The following is a 20341-nucleotide window of genomic DNA, read 5'->3' as shown; positions in this document are numbered from 1 at the left end:
ACTATCAATAACGCCTTTTGCACCATGGACTTCAGCTCTGCATTCAGCACCATCCTCGCTGCTCTGCACCAGGACAAGCTCTCCCAGCTCATCGTGCCTGACTCCACCTGCAGGTGGATCACTGACTTCCTGATGGATCGGAGGAAGTGCATGTGGCCAGGGAAGAATGTCTCAGACACTCGGACTATCAGCACAGGATTCCACAGGGCAGTGTATTTTCCCCTCTGCTCTTCTCCCTGTACACCAGGGGTGCCCAATACGTCAGTCGCAATCTACCGGTCGATCTCAGAGGCAGTGAGGGCCGAAGCGCGAGCGCCGAAGCGCCGAAGCGCCGAAGCGTGAGCTGTGTAACGCACGCTGTCAAAGGAAAGAGGAGAGAGAGTCAAGGCAAGAAGCAGGAGGAGGAGAGAGGAAGTTCTGGTTAAGCTCAACCTTCTATCATTTAGCGTAGTTGTGGCCAGTATATTTTATTTTCAAAATACTCAGCTGTATTAAAACTGATCAATTTTGAGGATGACACCACGCTCATCAGGCTCATCTCGGACGGGGATAATTCTGTCTACAGGAGGGAGGTGGACCGGCTGGTAGTAACAACCTGGAGGTCAGCGCCCAGAAGACCATGGGGATGATCATGGACTCCTGAAATGTCACAGCCCCCCCGCCCCCCCGCCCAATACTTTATTATTGTTACTATGCTGTATGTTGTACATTGGCATCGAAACAAATTTCTAGTTTGTGTTTTGTTCCTTAACAATAGCAATAAAGATGATTCTGATTCTGATTACAAGTAATAACATTTCTATAGAGACAAGAAATTGAACATTGATAAATAAAAAAATAATTATTAATATTTTGTATGACACTGAGCAAACAAATTGCAAAAGCCTATAAATGATACAAACAAATGAGTCGTCAAAAACTGTGTTTGCATGCAGAAAACCATTTGAACTTTCTCTATGAATGATATTTTGTTAAATGACTGAAAAGCCTGATGACATTTACCTTAGAAATCCAGGAAGTCTGTCATCACTGTTCTGTTTTTGACCCTGACAGGCCAGCGTGAGTTTAATAAGCTATTATGTGGAAACATTGAGGACTGGAAGTCAAAATACCAGCAGCAGGTCTGCCACAGCCGACTATAGACAGTGTCAGAGTGGGACTTTAGCCAGTATCAATAGCATAGGCCGTGATGAACATATTGGATACAGAAGATTCCTGAGATAGAGAACAGAGTATATAATGAAGAACCAAAGCAGTCCTCACCACTGGCACCGTTTACTGTTCTGTGTCCTTTGGCAAGATACTTCAACTGGCTTACTCTGTCTTCATTACTGTTTGATTGGTGGTGGACGAAGAGATGTTATGACACACGTTTATTTTTAAGAAATGATTTAATGGAACTTATCAACATTTGTAAGGGTTAGTTTTCTTATTGAACAGAAGCTCTTTCTGTCACTGATAATACCAGCCACAAGGCCACATCACTGTATACCTCTCTTAAATAATACATATTTAATTGTTTTCAGAATTTTAAGCCATTATATTCCAGAAGATGGACGATATATGCAACCTTGCTACTACAACTACTTTTTATAATTTGATTCTATTTGTATCAACATTCATAAACTTCCTCAGGTTTATTTCATTTCATTTATTTTATTTTCATCTATTGTCCGACCATTCCTCCTTGTCTAAACCTAAACCACAGGCTCAAACTGTCAGTCTTCCGGTCGTGTGTTCCATTGGTGATTATTCTCCAAGCACACTCCTCAAATAATGACAGACCAGACCTTTTTAAAGGCACTGCCCAATTACCTCTAACACCTCTAATAGCTCTACAAACAGTGGCCTGCAGTAAAAAGGATATGCCCATTTAGCCTTGAAGTTCTCTGTCTAGCACAGACCACTACTGTGAATGGACTAAGGCCCTCTAAACCCAGAGTTACAGTAGCTTTATTTAGCTCTTCTAATCGGCTAGCTAGACTTTGCACCATTGGCAAAAAATATATATAACAGCTAGCTGCAATTACCCTCCCCAAAACTCACACGTTTCAGACTCATAATGGTATATTTGATCTAGCCTTGTCGCTGTGGTGTAGCGGATAATGTATGTGTTATGGTGAAGTTGAGGCCCTCACATACAGTAGATAAAGTAGGCTATAAGAGTGTAAGTCAAGATCCCAGCTGTTTTATGATGGCTTAAATGTCCAAATTAGGCATTGGTTTTAAATCTGCATTATTTAGTTTTCAAACTGCAAAAGTGAGAAAGTATTTAAATGTATCTTACTACTTTAACATTCAAAATGTGCATGAATGTACAGTCATGCACCGCTTGAGAATGTTTATTTCTTTAATTCATGGGTCCAAAGTGACAACACACATTCTTTGCTATTGCCATCTTTAGGACAAAAGCCTCAAGCTGTGGGCTGTGGCAGTCTCAAAACAAAGATTTATTTCTGTAACATCCCCAAAGAAAGTGATGCTGAAGTAGGTATTTAGCAGCTTGCTAGTGCTAGTTTACATACTACTGCGTGGCTATGCTAGTAAATGTTAGCCTACTTGTAGACAGTTTTAAGGAGCCTAATTTCCAACTGTCGGGTGTTATTCATTAGCAATGGCAATAAACCAAGTGCGGTCAGCAACTCGTTGCAGTAGATAAGGATCAAAACCCATAACTTTTGTCTTCTTGAAGTCAGAAGATCTAACAACAGTGATAGGCAACAGCATGCAATGACAACAAATAAGTCACATGACTGAAACCCATGAATGCGGTGAAGAGAAAATGTGGACAACCAAACCACAGTAAATCCTGGCAAACCCTATTTACGGCTTATCATTATTAGATGCAATCAGCACACTGCTCGGGTTTTGTCACAAACTGCTGCTTTTACAATATGTTCTTTGGGAAAAGGACAAAATGTCAACAAAAAAAAAGTCACGTACACGACTTTAACCTAGATATTTCAGATAGCATAACAAAAATAATTATGTTATAATGTATGAGAAGAGAGTAATCTAACATAGGGCTATCTAAAAACTTTTGCAACTAGCAAAAGAATTAATTTGCTTGTGTAATCTTGTGGGCCACTGGTGGAGGTTCGGGGGTCACTGCCTCATCTTTCCTCTGGGCCGTGGGTTTGTGTCCTGGTGCAGACGGCTCCTCTATGATATATGAGGCATCATGAGGGCAGATCAGAATCAGAATCAGAAAGGGTTTGTTGCCAATGTCAATGAACAGAATTCACAAACATAGGAACTTGTCTTGGTGATTTGGTGCAACATAAAACAATGGATAAGTCAAAAAGAGAAACAATTTAAATCTGCTATGGGATAAAAAAATAAAATAGACTGTAAGATAAAAAATAAGAATGAAAATAGGCTTACTATGTACACAATTTTATAGTTGAATTTACATATGTAGTACAGAAAGTGAACAGTGCAGTGGGTGACTAAATTATGGTTAAAGTGACAGTGTTTAGAAGTGTTCATGAGTCCAACAGCAGAGGGAAAGAAACTGTTCTTATGGCGGGAGGTTCTGGTCCTGATGGACCGTAGCCCCTGTCTGAGGGGAGTGGCCTCCTGCCTGAGGGGAGTGGCTCAAATAGTTCATGTCCAGGGTGAGAAGGGTTGGCTGTGATCCGACCTGCTCGTCCCAGAGTCTTGGAGACGTACAGGTCCTGCAGAGATGCAAGTCTGCAGCCCACAATGCGCTGTTTGTTTGTCCCTGGCTGTGGCTCCAGCCTACCACACGGTGATGGAAGAGGTGAGGATGGACTCAATGATGCCCATGTAGAACTGCACCATCATCTGCACTGGCAGCTAGGCTTTCCTCAGCTGCTGCAGGAAGTACATCCTCTACTGGGTCTTCTTGATGAATGCAAGGCAGTTGAGGAAACATCATCAGAAGAGCCATCTGAACATTATTTTAAAAGGGTTAGTTTAACAGGAAACAAAACCAGCCAAATACAAAATAAAAATGTATTTTTGATAATACAACAGGTGTAGGCCGATTAGTAGAAAACAAGACGCCCAGAAGCGTATGACCCTAGTGGTGATGAAGACAAGTTGTAGAGGCTGAGGAGCCTGGGGTTGTGCTGTGGTGGATATTCTGGAAAGACATGAAAATGCATGGGACATTTTTTATTATAGGCTTGAGAGATTATTGGCACCAAGTCAAATTTAGACCATGAATAATGCAGTTGTTTTGGTCAAAAATGTTCCTGTGAAGACCAAATTCCTGATTGAGATGAGCGATGCCCTCTGACCTTGAGGGTGCCTGCACCTGGCGAACACAACATCCAATTCATGTTTGAATGGAAAGTGGCACCTTAACCCTTAAGGGGGGGGGGGGAAGTACTACACATGTGCACCATTTCATGCATGACCAAAACAACAATGCCAACACAGCAGTATTATTTCCTGGCTTTCAAGCTCATGTTGTTGCTTCCAAAATTCCTCTATTTGCAATTTGCGATTTTTGACTGTAACAACTAATTCATCCAATTGATAGCAGAAGCCTACATGCTACTGTGTAATAAACTGTATTTCAGGAAATACTATTACTACTATTACTACTGTTTGGAGATTCCAGAAGACTCAAAGGCATAATTAATCATTTATAATAGACTGTCGATTTTTGGTTATGTTACGCTACTGTAAACATAATTAAAATCCCATTCATCATTGCTTGAGCGTGCGTGGAAAATCAGTCAGCTGTCCCTCGTTTGTAGCGTCTGGTATGGGAGCTATGCATAGAAAGCTAACCAGGACATGTCAGAGATGTTTTCTGTTTGTTTTTCCATTCACACCCGAAGGTCCGTGAATACTGGAACAAAACATTTCCAAAACAAGTCTTTATAACACCTGGGGTAAACTGGCTCTTTTTATGGCTTTGTGAAATGTGCCAAAAGTCTGTGTTGTCTTTACACGTGCTCCTCTCAAGTTTAGATGCAATCGTTCATTATTTGGGTTAACCACTGAAAGTATTTTTCCCTTGATGGGTTGCTATTGAAAGGTGGAGTGCTGAAGAAGTAGAGGAACAATTTGTCTGGAATTTCATCTTTTTTGGCCTGCTTTGGTAAATGATCTGTTCTGATGCTGCAGTGTTTGACGGCAAAAAATAGAAGGAAAAAAAAGAAAACACGTTCAACTATTCAAACCAATTCCTCAATAAAAATAACCCAGTTGCCAGCAGATACCGCAAGGACATATCTTCTGCTTGTGCACTTAAAATTGAAGCAGTTAAATGTGGCTAAAACAATAGCTGCAAGTGGATGAGTGAAGAGTGTCACTGAATCAAGGAAATAAGATCATGTCAGTGAGCATCTCCAGACTACTAAATACTGAGTAATGTGCGTAAAGGTGCACTATACTTTATAACCTTTCTTCTTGTCTCCATGGATATATTTTTGCATTGTTGGAAATTATGGTATTCATTTTTTTTTTGCATGTATTCAAAACATGTTTTCTTTCTGTGAATGGTGCCGTCTCTCCACAGATCTAACATGTAATTTAGAATGATGGCATCACCTGCTTGTCGCCATGGAGTTTGATACATTTAAGACCGTACTGTGGAACATATTAGGCAAAGAAATGTCAGTAGAGGCAAGCTAGAGGCTATTTGTATGTCCCTACTTAGGTTTCTATTTCCGCACTCAACATTGTACTTATCTGTCCAAAATAACAATGTCTATGTGGTTTCCTTCATCCTTCCATTAGACTGCGACGGTTGCAGTAGCACAGTGGGAAGGCCTGTGTGCAGACAACAGACACTATTAACAGTACACCAGTAATTAAGCGGACTGGAGGAGATGAGAGAAGAAAGGAACCAAGGAATAACAAGCTTTTAATCGCCTCTGCGAGCACGCCCTTCTGTTTATGGGACATCCTGTAATCCACATGGGCTGAAGAAGGGTAAGGAATATCTAGTTTGGCTGTCTTGTCTTAGTGTCGTTTACTCAGATGTGTTAGAATGGCTGGGATCAGAATTTAAGAAGATTTAAGTTTCAGTTTCACTTCCCAAACCATGTGATCGCTCTCTGGGTGGGTTTACTTCAGGTGGGCCATTTTCTCCATCATCAAAACATTAATAATAGGTTAGGTTGTTTGGATACTTAATCAAGATTTGAGTAGCATTCATTGAGGCTCTAGTTCAGGCATGTCCAAACTATGGCCCGGGGGCCAAATGCGGCCCCTAGATAAATTTTTGTTGGCCCTCCAGCTTCCTGCTAAGTTGGCCCAAACAACAAATAGAAGTACTTTTACTGTAAAATTGGAAAAATTCAAGCATTTTGATGTTATACCAACCTAATAATAATGTTCCAAGTCTTATGAAAGGGGTGGAGGCTCATCAAAACTATGTCAAATGTAAAACTTCAAATTAATCACTTTTCAAATTTGACATTGTCAGGTTGTTTGTGGCCCTTTGCTCCATATAAGTTTCAAAATGCGGCCCTCAGTGAAAAAAGCTTGGACACCCCTGCTCTAGTTGATGTTAGTTTGGGAATATAAATTCTACCAAAATTTGAATATCTAAAGATAAAAGAATTAAGATGGCGCAGCTGAAGGCTGCCTCTGCGGTGCTCTTTGTTTTGTCAACCTACCTGGAGTCATGCCATGTCCCAGCCTGCTTCAAGTCGTCCTTCATTGTCCCTGTCCCCAAGAAGCCCCGGATCACTGGACTTAATGACTACAAACCTGTGGCGCTGATGTCTGTAGTCATGAAGTCATTTGAGCGCCTCCCCCACATAAAGTCCTTCACCTCCCCCCTGCTGGACCCCTGCAGTTCACCTACAGAGCCAACAGTGTCTGTGGACGACGCAATCATCCTGGCTCTCCACTTCATCTTACAGCATCTGGACTCCCCAGGAACCTATGCCAGGATCCTGTTTGTGGACTTCAGCTCTGCATTCAACACCATCCTCCCTGCTCTGCTCCAGGACAAGCTCTCCCAGCTCAACGTGCCTGACTCGACCTGCAGGTGGATCACTGACTTCCTGATCAGATGTGACTGGGGTAGAATGTCTCAGACACTCAGACTATCAGCACAGGACTCCACAGGACTGTGTACTTTCTTCCCTGCTCTTCTCCCTGTGCACAAACTGCTTCACCTCCAGCCATGACTCCGTAAACATACAGGGGTTAGTCTGTCTACATTCTATGTAGAATTAGGGAAAATATATTATCTTTTTGAAATAATTGGAAACTGCAGTAACAACTTGCATGTCCTGTTTGCCACAGGAAACAGATTAGCAAACCCTCCAGTTTAGCACCATTAGAACTAATTTCCATGTCGCTGCAATCTGGAACATTCCCAATGTCTTTGAAAACTGCGGTCATAAAGCCTCTCCTAAAGAAGAGCAGTCTTGATGCCGCAGTCCTGAGTAATTACCGGCCCATCTCTAATCTGTGTCTATCTATGTTTTTAAAATAAGCCCAGCCCAACTGCCGCTGCCTTTTTGATTTAACGTGTTCCCTGCTACCGGGTGCGATACAGACCGTTTCTTGTTGAAAGATGTTAATGATTGAATGCACTTCATCATTGTATTTCTTTTGATATGAACTCTGTAAAGGAACCAAGAACATTTTACACTATCCAATCTACAAAACTAGCTAAATGTATAAATAAATTATGCTTAAAATTGAACAAACTTGTCCTCTTATAGACATACAAACCTGTGTCTTTGAATACTGATGTTAATAGCTGTATTGGCTTCTAGTCAATCTTCGCTAAAAACTGCTTAGTAGCCATCCTTTGGGTGTCCGTTTCTTGACTCACACAAAAATCCTCACGAACAAAAACTCACGTAGTCCGTGGTGCGTTTATTTCTTTTATTTTGCACAATCAAAAAGATGCACGATGTTCTGCGATGTGCGGGGATGTGCGGGATATGCGCGGATATGCGCGGTCAAAGACCGTGTCGGTCACCCTCTGACTTCCATCTCGACCCCTCTCACCTGTTCCCCTTTTACCAATTAAGTTTGGCCTACTTCTCTGGCCCCGCCCTCTCCCGCTCCATACTGAAGCATGACATAAATTATACATTTAACTTAAGAATTAGGCTTTGTTAATAATTAGAAAATTAGGAATTTAGGAATTAGCAATTACATTAATTTAATACTTATTTATACTTAAACAAAAATACTTTTCTTAATTAATTCCATCATTGCTCTAACATCTCCAGCCCCTAATTGCTGGCCTAGCAATTACAAATATAACACAACAATGCATAATTCTATACTAATATTTAAGTCTAATACTCAATTAAGACTTAGGTTTTCCTTTGTTTTAAATAAGAAAGTTTTGGTCCAGTCAGTTAGTTCTGAGGCAGGTTCAATGTTCATTAATCTTCATTCTCCAATACCAAGCATAGTTAGGTCACAGGACGTTGCAGAATACCAGTCTTAGTTTTAATAAGAGCACTTCGCACTAATCCTTTACTTCCAGGCGTCGTTTGCAGGACCCGTCCCAGGATCCATGAATTCCTGGAGCCGTGTGATCCACGATAACAACAACATCACCTGGTTGTAGATTTCTTTTGACTTTGTTCCATTTGTTTCTTTGCTGCATTATTGGGAGATATTCTCTGACCCATCTTCTCCAAAAAAGGTCAGCGAGGTACTGCACTTGTCTCCATCTTTTCCTAGAGTATATGTCATCTTTGTCAAATAATCCTGGAGGCAGAACAGGCTTTGTTTTAAGCAGCAGGAGATGGTTTGGTGTTAATGGTTCCACATCATTTTTGTCATCTGTTACTGTTGTGATGGGCCTGTCATTCATTATTGCTTCCACTTCGCAGAGCATTGTTTGTAGGGCCTCATCATCCATGACTTGTTCCTTCATTATAGAGCACAATATCCTTTTCAGGGTTCGGATAAGTCTCTCCCATACACCTCCATGGTGGGCTCCTCCTGCAGGGTTGAATATCCAGTTTATGCCTTTGTTTAGGAGTGTCTCACTAATCTTGTTGTGATTTAACTCTTCAAGTGATGTTTTAAGTTCTTTATCTGCACCAACGAGGTTTGTGCCTTGGTCTGATCTGATACTTGATACAGTTCCTCTGCGACATATGAATCTTCGGACTGCATTTATACATGAGCTCGTGTCCAGACAGCTGGCTACTTCCAAATGCACTGCTCGAGTGTTTAAACAAGTGAAGATTACACCCCATCTTTTCACAGTAGCTCGACCCCGTTCTGTTTCAAATGGTCCAAAATAGTCCACACCAACTGTGCTGAATGGTGGCATGTTAGGCAATACTCGATCTTCTGAAAAATCTGCCATCTTCTGCTCTCCAGCCGCAGACTGCATTCGCCGGCAATAAACACAGGTTCTGATGATGTTGCGTGCGGCAGCATTAGCAGAGGACATCCAGTATTTTTGATGTAATTTTGACAACATATGGTTTCGACCGGTATGACCAATTTGCTCATGGATGGCTTTGAGGATCAGTTTAGAGATGTGGGACCTTTTAGGCAAAATGATAGGATTTTTTATTTCTATGGGCATAGACAGTTTGTTGATCCTGCCACCAACTCTCAACAGTCCCTCGTGGTCCAGCCTGGGGTCCATTTTGTAGATTGAACTGTTCTTAGGGCTGTATTTTTTCCGTTCAATAAGGTCAATTTCCTGTTTGTAATGTTGTCTTTGTTCATATGCAATAATACATTGTTCAGCATATTCAACATCTTTCACTGTCAACTTATTCTCATTTTCTTTCAAATTTTCCTTTTTTCTTTTTGTCCTTTTCAGTTACAGTCCCTTAAACTTCAGGATCCATGCAACACTTCTTTTGAGTTTATTCCAATACGAAAAATACTCCATTAGTTTGCTGGTGGGACTTATTTGTGCAACATTGACAGTGTTCACAAAGACATCCTTTTTGACCTCGGGGTCCTCATTTGAAACAGGATATTTCATTGCCTCCGGAATAGGTGGCCATTGTTTTTCATTTTGTTCTAAGAAAGCTGGTCCTTTTATCCATCTTTTGGATTTTAGGAAAGCCTCAATGCTCAAACCACGTGAGGCATCATCTGCAGGGTTTTGCCTTGAATCCACATATCTCCACTGGTCCACAAAAGACAATGCCTGGATAACGGCAATACGGTTTGCAACAAAAGTTTGAAATCTTCTTGACTGGTTTCGAATGTATTTCAAAACAGACTGACTGTCTGTCCAGTAAACGGATTCTTTTAAGTCCATTTTTAGCTCTGCTTTTAACATGCGATCCACACGGACAGCAAGAGTGGCAGCTGTGAGCTCCAGTCTGGGGATAGTAATTTTCTTTAGAGGTGTTACTCTTGCTTTTCCCAAAATTAAAGCCACATGAAGGTGTCCTGAGCTGTTGGTGACTCTCAGGTAGCTTACAGTGCCGTACCCTTGTTCGCTTGCATCAGAGAAGTGATGTAATTGAGCGGTCACTGGTTTGCCAAAGTCTTTTGGGTTTAGGCATCGATTTATTTGAAAATGTTTTAGTTGTTCCAGTTCAAACAACCATCTTTCATAACGTTGTGACAGTTCATCGGGAATTATTGTATCCCATCCACATTTCAGCTGACAGAGTGTTTGTAGAATAAGTTTTGCTTTCAACACGAATGGTGCTACCAGGCCCAAGGGATCATAGACAGAACTTACAGTAGAGAGAATTGCTCTTCTGGTTAGTGATTTAGTTTTGACTGAAATCTGAAACCCAAAGGTGTCACTCTCTATATTCCATGTCATGCCCAAGGCTCTTTCCACTGGTAGTTTGTCTCTGTCCAAGTCAAGTGCTTTAATCTGTTTAGTTTGATTTTCTTCTGGAATAGAAAACAGAACAGAACGACTATAGCTGACCCATTTAGTCAGTTTGAATCCACCTTTGGCGCATAGCTCACTCAACTCTTTGACTAGATGAATGGCTTCCTTTTCTGTTGGGACAGATTTGAGGCAGTCGTCCACATAGAAGTTTGATTTGATTGTGTCAACTGCTGTAGCTGTGAAACTTTGCTTGTTGTCATCTGCTGTCTTTCAGTGCAAAATTGGCGCAGCTTGGTGAAGAGATGGCGCCAAATAGATGAACTTTCATTCTGTATTGCTGCAAGGGTTGGCTCACATCTCCATTTGGCCACCATAGAAATCTCAGAAAGTTTGAATCCTCTTCATTCACTCTCACCTGGTGAAACATTCCTTCAATATCTCCCATTACTGCGACTTGTTCTTGACGGAATCTTAGCAGCACACCAAGTAGTGAGTTTGTCAAATCAGGTCCCTGCAGCAGCTCTTTATTGAGGGACGTGCCTTGAAACGATGACGTACAATCAAACACAACTCGGAGAGTCTTTTTCCGCCTGTGAAACACACCATGATGGGGTATGTACCACACTTTGCCTTTTTGTATGTGCAGCTCCTTTGATGGCACCTTTTCAGCATAACCTTTAGTTATGATGTCGTCCATAAATGATATGTATTCCTCTGCAAAACTGTTGTTGTGTTTGAACTTTTTGGCCAGATATTGAGCTCTTTGTTCAGCAAGATGAGAGTTATTAGGCATGACAGTGTCTCTGTTGCGGAGTGGCAATGGTAAGTAATAGTGATCATCTTTCCATGTGGCGTCTTGTGTCATCATATTCATGAACTTCGTGTCCTCCACTGACATTTGGGGCCTTTCTTCATATTCTTTTTCAGGAAAGTCATGACTATATTGTTGCCTCAAAATAGTCTCCAAGTTTTCAATTGAAATGCGGTTTACTGATGCCACAGGTCTACCATGTCGGTCCACAGCTGCAGAATTGAGTGGCCCATTCACCAACCATCCAAGTAAAGTTCTTACAGCATAGGGGCCGTTACCATGACTATTTATAATCTGCCATGGTTCCATTGCCTTTGGCACATCTACTCCAATCAGGAGTTCCACGTCCGCATCAATTTGTTTGATTTGTATTTCCTTCAGATAAGGCCATTTGTCGATGTCAGTTTGCGTGAATATGTTTCGTTTCGTCACTGGAATATTTGTCTGAGTGTACGTTTTTTCCAGGTCGATAAAGTTATTTCCATCTACATCACTAACTTGTAAACCACTTATTTCATAGCTGTCAACTGGCTTTCTTTGTCCCATTGTTTGCAACAAAACTTGTGTCCTTTTCCCATTGATATTAAGTTGTCTCATGATGTTTTCTGTGCAGAATGTGGCTGTACTTCCAGGGTCAAGGAAAGCGTATGTCACGATTGTCTTGTCTCCTTTTGCCGCTTTTAGCTGTACAGGCACTATCGACAGTTTACAGTCACTTCCAGCCCCAGTATCACAACTCTTTCTCTTTTCCATTGAAAATAATGTGCCACTGACCGGTTGTTTCTGTTGCAGATTTGAACTGTCCATTGAGCGGTGTATATGTAGCACACTTGGATGTCTGCCTTGACAGTATTCACAAGTCATTCTTCTTTTACATAATTTACTCACATGTCCCTTGTTTAAGCAACCAAAGCAAATTCCATTGTTTTTAAGCAGTTGTACTTTTACATCATGTTTCTGTGCTTTTAGGTTTTCACACTGATCCAGAGAATGATTTGCTTTTCCACAAATACAACACACAGTTTTACAGTTGTTTATGGTCATGACAAAACTGCTGCTCTTATTTCTCTGTGGACGCAGCTGAGGTCTTGAGTCTATTGCCACAGTGGGTTTTTGATAGGTTTTTCTAGAGACATCCTGGATTTCACCAAAGAGAGGGTCTAGTAAAATACTAGCTTGTTTTTCAATAAATGCCACCAGGTCAGAAAATCCTGCTCGGGTTTTATTTTTCTCTACGAGCTCATGTGCCACTGTTCTCCACTTTTCTTTGAGTTTATATGGCAGTTTTGACAGAATCAGCTTGAGATTCGATGTTAGATTCAATTCTTGAATTGCCTTCAACTGTTTCATTGTGTTACAACATCCTCTCAGATAAAGTGCATATTCATGCAATGCATTTCCATCCTCTGGTCTGATATTGTTCCAGTTAAGAGCCTTTTCCATGTATGCATTTGCTATTTTGATTTCATCTCCAAAATGTCTTTTCAAGAGTTTTTGTGCTTCTTTATATCCCAGAGTTATATCCATATGAAAACAGCTCCTTACAAGCTCTTTTGCTTCCACTTGTATATTGTTCCAAATAATAGAGTCTGTCATCATCATTATTTGTTTTATTCTCAATGCCAAACTTAAATGCTCTTATAAATGTTTGAAAATGTAAAGGATTTCCATCAAACACTTGAATTTGTCTGGAGGGGAGTGAGGACTGTTGCTGCTGTGACATTAGGAGACTGGTGATGTCATTTTGTTTTTGAATAACAGAGCAGCTCTCTGGAAAGTAATGCTTCAGAACCTGTGCTCGAGTCACTTTCAGAGTCACTTTCTCTCCCAGGTGTGGCTCTCACATATACAGGTGGAGTGGGGTTGGACTTGGGATTCCTAGATTTCCCTCCATCCGGTAGTTGATTTATAACGTGTTGAAGTGGAGTTTTGGGTATCGTAGCAATGTCAGGATAATTAACAGATGAGCCCTCAGAAATGCCCATCGACACATTGTGTTCTTTGATGCTTGTGATATATTGATCATGTTTGTTTTCACTCTCACTCAGTGCTTTGTGTAACATTGCATTTTCAGCACCTTGAGTGCAATTGTCCAAAACCTTTAACATGGCATCAGATGCAGCGATATTAGCTGCCAGCTCCATTGTCTCAAGTTTAGCGTTGATTTTGGCCTTCTCAGCTTCCATTGCATGTTTTTCAGTTAGCACAGCCATCCGAGCTTCCATAGCAGCCTTTTCAGAGGCTAGTTTCAGGCGCTCTCTAGAAGCACTGGAGCTCTGTGATTTTCCAGAATTTGAGCTTCCTCTTGATCGAACAGACACTTGTGACACATTTGATGCACTGTCCTTTGGTTCTACTTGTTGGTCTGGACTCATAATCCATGAGTCAACTTCCATCATAAAAGAATTAAAGATTTCCATTTTAGGCTCATACCAATCAATTGTTTCATTTTCTTGTATTTCTGGAGGTAATAGTCTTTGCACTGCTTCATGACATGCTTTAAACTCCTTTAATGCCACTTTAAAATGTTCAAAAATATTTGTGACATAGTTTGTATTGAGAAGATTAGAAAGAAGCGCTTTAATTTCATTCATTCGTCTTGTACATGCGCCCAGCCTTCCTCTGCGACTGGCACTGAGCCTTTTGAGGTCATTTTCCATTTCTCCGTTATTGTTTTGAGCCATTTCCTCCTCATTTCCACGTTCCTCCGTTTCATTCATTTGTCCAGATCCGTTTGCACAACTTTAGTGATTGTTCCAACTTTTTCCAAGAATTTTCCGTTTCATTTACAATCCACGCATTTAGTCCGAAAGCGCGAGATTGTTCAAATGTCCAAAGCCACAATTGCGCTATTGATACTCACACGGCGCGAGCCTCACGCTCATCCAGCGGCGTCTCTGATTCATTCATAATTCCAAACGTGTGCCACGCCCCGTTGCGTCTTTGCTCCGGATTCCAGCGTTCCCGTGTCTTTGACTTTACCGGGTCTTTGACTTTACCGGGTCTTTGACTTTACCGGGTCTTTGACTTTGTATTGGCTTCTAGTCAATCTTCGCTAAAAACTGCTTAGGAGCCATCCTTTGGGTGTCCGTTTCTTGACTCACACAAAAATCCTCACGAACAAAAACTCACGTAGTCCGTGGTGCGTTTATTTCTTTTATTTTGCACAATCAAAAAGATGCACGATGTTCTGCGATGTGCGGGGATGTGCGGGATATGCGCGGATATGCGCGGTCAAAGACCGTGTCGGTCACCCTCTGACTTCCATCTCGACCCCTCTCACCTGTTCCCCTTTTACCAATTAAGTTTGGCCTACTTCTCTGGCCCCGCCCTCTCCCGCTCCATACTGAAGCATGACATAAATTATACATTTAACTTAAGAATTAGGCTTTTTTAATAATTAGAATTTAGGAATTAGCAATTACATTAATTTAATACTTATTTATACTTAAACAAAAATACTTTTCTTAATTAATTCCATTATTGCTCTAACAATAGCATTGTACGAATGGAGGCCTTACCCTCGCATGCTACACATGGTTGGTCAGCTAATCCTCCAGCTAGGTACACCAGACCAGGATCCTGGTTAAATATATTATAATTCATAGGTAGACAATAATCTCTCTCTCTCGCTCTCTCTCTCGCTCTCGCTCTCTCTCTCCCCCCCCCCCCTCCTCCTCCTCACCGGCCTGTGAAATATTAGAGATAGCTGAGGCACAGATTGACTTTCACACTGACACTACACTTGAGCAGGAGACCTCAGAGTAAACAGCCCATAATAAAGACACCTGTGTTTTCAGATGCATAACATGGTCTTGGACCACAGCCTGTTCACTTGAAATTGTCCAACTAGGTCAGCGGAAGCTCATTTGTTCTGGCCAATAGTAACTTTTTCTGTTTGCAAATGGGATTTTCCCAACAGCAAACTGCAAGACTTCTAGTGTGAATGTTGTTGACCTGAGATTGCGCACAGAAATGTCCAAATAGCTTTTTAAGTGGTAGTTGGAGAGATTGTCGCTGAAAAATGGCAGCTTTATCTCTTTTAGTTTTCCCCAAGGCAGATGTGGCAACATGGTAGGAAGATAGGAAAGCAATGTTTTCCATTAACGCAGAAGATTGTGGTGCCCCCCATAGTCTAAAAATATCCTCATAGTATAAAAACCTTAGTGACATTTATACTCCACAAACTGCATGAAATCAAGTTGTTCTAATAAAAATGTGTGCGACCATAGTCTCATCAAAATCTATGGGAAACACTGGAAAATACAGTCGGGAAAAAATGGTCAATACCACAATGGAGTTATTATAAGTGCCGCTCGGTGGTCGCTACCTGCAGTGCCTCTAGTTTGAGTCCAGCTTTTGACAGTTTCCTGCAATGTCAGTCCCCAGTCTCAGTTGAGACCCCCTGAGTAAAAAATTAATAGAATGTCTTGTATATTTTCTGTTCTGTTTCTGTTGCAAAACAAGACAGTGTTAAATGTGTCTTGTAAATTACAGTATACAGTGATATTTCTGCACATTTGGGTTTAAAGATATAACGTAATTTTCAGGCTATAGAGTGCTCCTGAATAAATGCTGCACCAATTGTACATATTCGGGCCGCACCTGTCAATAAGCCGCAGGTGCCAACGTTGTAACATGAGATATTTACACACAAAGATTGTCCACAGTAGTGAATTCTCATTTTAGTGCAAGGCGGTTTATAAAATGCAGACCGCCATATCATATGTCTAAATCCAGTTCCTCATTAGTCAAATTCTAAATCTCAGTTAATATGATTTCGATTGTAATAAAACACGCAGCATTTTTAAGTTAAAATATGGTGATCACTGTCCACTGATGTCTTCTTCTGCAGTGTGAAAAATGATTGCGCTTCCTGCTAGAGTGCCCCCCGGTGAAAAAAACTATAAATTAGACGCACCATTGTATGGGCCGCAGGGTTCAAAGTGTGGGAAAAAGTAGCGGCTTAAAATCAAAGAAAATTACGGTACTGCTCCCTTTTTTGGTGCGCGTTGGCCACCTATTTGTCTCCATGGAGCTTTTATAGCTTTTCCTGGAATATAGCTTTCCATTGTATGATTGTGAACTCAGATATGTTGCATTTATTCAATTATAAGTGTTTTTTCCCTCAAAAAAATATTTTAAAAACATGCATTCTTACGGTGAGATCTGCCTTTGCGCTTGGCCTTGTGGCGATTGTTTCCATGGAAGTATGTTTAAGACATTAGTATGTTTTATGCAATATTTGATTTGTTTTTTAACTTTCTTGATACATTTCCATATTATTTTCTGAATATTGCCATTGGGAATACAAAAATATTGGGATTTCTGTCAATATTTTTGTCACTCAAGTAAATATGACTGTACTTTACTCTGTGTGGTACAAAAACGTGAGGGTGTTGTGTTTCTTCCAAATTTATTCTCTGTCCTCTACCTCCTTGTACTTGGGACAAAAGCAGCTCAGAAACCAAATCTGGCGCTGGGCTGGAGTGTCCCGGGATGCTGGAAGAATGAACCCCTTTCTATGGGCGCTGGCTCAGTGTCCTGCCCCGCCTGCACAAGCACTCTGGGCAGGAGGAGATGGCTGCTCGGATATGGGACAGACTTCACTAAGATGTGGAAAAAAACAAAAAAAGAAAAGCTTTGAAGGGAGATGGATTTAGTCTCAGTTACAATATTCATCTTTACTCTATTTACATAGATGTTATGAGATGGTCTATCTTGAATTTGGTTTGTTTGGGTAGAATACTTGCCAACTATCTTTTTAATGTTTAGTGTTAGGCAAGAGGATTGAAGCCAATTACTGATTGTATCCATAGCAGAAGTTAATTTGATGGCCACTTGCTGCATATGCCGTCCATGTGCATAGATGACAATGTCAGTAGCCACATACATGAGAGTGTCTACATGTCTGCACACATCAAAGGTCCTTGATGTAAATGCTGAACAACAAGGATCCCAAGACTGATCCCTGTGGGTTCCCTGTTGTGTAGGGCTTCAAGGAGGAGATAGCATTATTAGTTCTCACACAAGGCATCCGATCTGAGATATATGATTTTCACCATTGCTATACTTGAATGGAGAGATTGTAATGAGAAAGTTTAGACAGGAGGACACAGTGGTTTACTGGGCCTATTGAATGCAGAACATGTTTATATGATAAGATGAGAGTGTATTATAATATCATATAGAATTAGACTATGTCCCTGCTCAGACTACTGCTACTAAAGAGAGAGAGAAAGCATGTGATGATGTCATAACGTATAAGTGGGGTAAAGGGACACTTCGTGATAACATTATAAGAATGCAAAGGTAAATTCACAAATATTCGATCTGATGATTTCTGACTAAACTAATTAACTTGGATTACAACAGAAAATTTCATTTTAACAACCCATTATCTGTATTAGATATTATTGACCTGTAGAAAGTTGTGATATCTGAAACCCAACAATACTGTGGAACACTGTACTATTCAAGTGCTGTAAATGCTGTAAATTTCAACCAATTTTTTTGTGCATTTCAAACTCTGGAATAACATATTGTATATACTGTATTTTCCGGACTATAAGTCGCACCGGAGTATAAGTCGCACCAGCCAAAAAATCCATAATAGAGAAGAAAAAAACATATACAAGTCGCACTGGAGTATGAAATGCAGTTGCAAGTGTGAAAATAACAAATAATATCACATATAAGTCGCTCCGCAGTGTAAGCATAAGTATATAAGTATAAATATAAGTATAAGTATATAAATATAAATATAAGTATAAGTATATCAGTATAAATATAAGTATAAGTTGCACCCCGGCCGAAGCTATGAAAAAAGGTGCGACTTATCGTCCAGAAAATACGAGTATGCATATTGACCCTTTACCTGTATATGACATAGTAATTTAATGAATTTAATACATTTAATAATTTACTCATTCTCAAACATAAAGAAGTCCTGCTGGTATAAACGTCATATGCAATACTCCATCCAGACACGAAGATGATTCCACAGTGTACAGTGGGTGGAGCCTCCATTTGGGTTGACAAGGCTACAGAGCACCAAAACACTGGAGCAGAGCAGAAAACTGAACCCCTATTTCTTAAAAATATCACATTTTGGACCTAGACACTATAATTAAACAGAGGAAAGCATCCATTACAAACCTCAAATTGACCATTTCCATTTTACATTGTGAATAAATGTATTTATGAGTCCTTAATTTGGGACATCCTCAATTAAAGTCATTCAAATGCTTTCTGCAGACGTCCAGAGACCAAAGGAGCTTTTATTTATATTTCAAAAGTCTTTGCAGAGCATAGGAACGTACAATAAAATAGCAGACATACAGTATCATACAATAGCATCTCAGACTTATTAATTTGTCCTCAATTATCGAAATAGAAAAGCAGTTTAATCCGTGCTTCCATCATGTTGTAGCTATGGACTCCTCAGCCACCAGTGTAAATGTGTGAATGGTTCAGAGGTAGAAAAGCATACATTTCCCATTTAACATATTATGACAGTTGTTGTAGTGACTAAAGCTACTCAACGCCACTATGACTGGGAGATTAGAATGGACACAGAGACTTCCAAAGCATTCCATTGATAAACTTTATTGGACACAATAATCAAGTCAATCAAGTACAGAGAGCCACATGGTTTAGCACGCTCACCCAGTCCCTCACACCTGCACAGCTGAGCACACCCATGTCCCCCACACTCATAATGCAGCTGTTCATGCATAAAAATCACACTGACTGACCAAATAGGTATAATATGCATAATGGGTGTAACTGTTGTAGTAATCAAGACAGTGACTAGTGTATAGTGTACGCTGTGCAATGTACAGCAATAGTATGTTTATAATAAGTCTGTGAAAGAGGTCAAGAGCTTGTAGCTGTATTGTATTTGTAGCACTAATATGTTACACAACTGTGCAATTTTTGTTATAGGGCTGTGTCTGAATTTGTATGATGTCACAATTGAAATTGAAATGGAGTATTTTCTGAGAGGAGCTCATGAACAGGATTAACTGAACAAGAGTAAATTAACTCCAGGTTTGATTTTTATTAGGGACCAATGTTATAACATGATAATAAGCTTGAAATGTAAATTTTGCATCATGTTTAATAGTAACACTAGTTTAATAGTTCAATTGAAGACTGACCCTGCTGGTGTGCAGATAGGGCATTTAGGGGAAATAAATATTCATTCATTTATTTTTTATTTTTGATATTTAGATATATTTATTTCCCCTAAATGCCCTATCTGCACACCAGCAGGGTCAGTCCTCCACACACAGGCAAAGTCCCATTTCCCTGCAGATTTCCTAAGCTTGCGATTACAGAGCTAATGACTCACATTCCTGGACCAACTTACAGACTGCTGCTCCCAAAGTGCAGGCTTATTCTGAACACTGGTCTCCTTATGCGGACCTACGCACGGACAATATGCAGCTCTGTCCTGGATCTGCGGCCTAATCAAACATGCATGCTTCATAAAGGTGGAATGAGAGGTATATTGGAGTTGTATCGAGTTACAGGCCAATGTAAAAATCCTCTTAATGAAGAGGTTTTTGGTGAATAATGCACCTGTGTTGATGAATTTCTTCAGCTGTCATGAACCATAAAATTGCATTACTTTTCCAAAATCAAAATGCATTAAAAATATTAAAATAAATACAAGGGCAGATAGAAAATGACTTACAAAATAAAAACTAACCCATATCAGTGATAAAATAAAGAATATGTGTAAAGGAAAAAAATATGACGGGAAATGCATGTTCTTCTTGTGTCTGGAC

The sequence above is a fragment of the Eucyclogobius newberryi genome, unplaced genomic scaffold (assembly GCF_026437365.1).
Source record: "Eucyclogobius newberryi isolate DKJ021-1_F unplaced genomic scaffold, fEucNew1.0.hap1 SCAF_1, whole genome shotgun sequence".
Classification (NCBI taxonomy): Eukaryota; Metazoa; Chordata; class Actinopteri; order Gobiiformes; family Gobiidae; genus Eucyclogobius; species Eucyclogobius newberryi.
Note: the sequence above shows the minus strand (reverse complement) of the source record.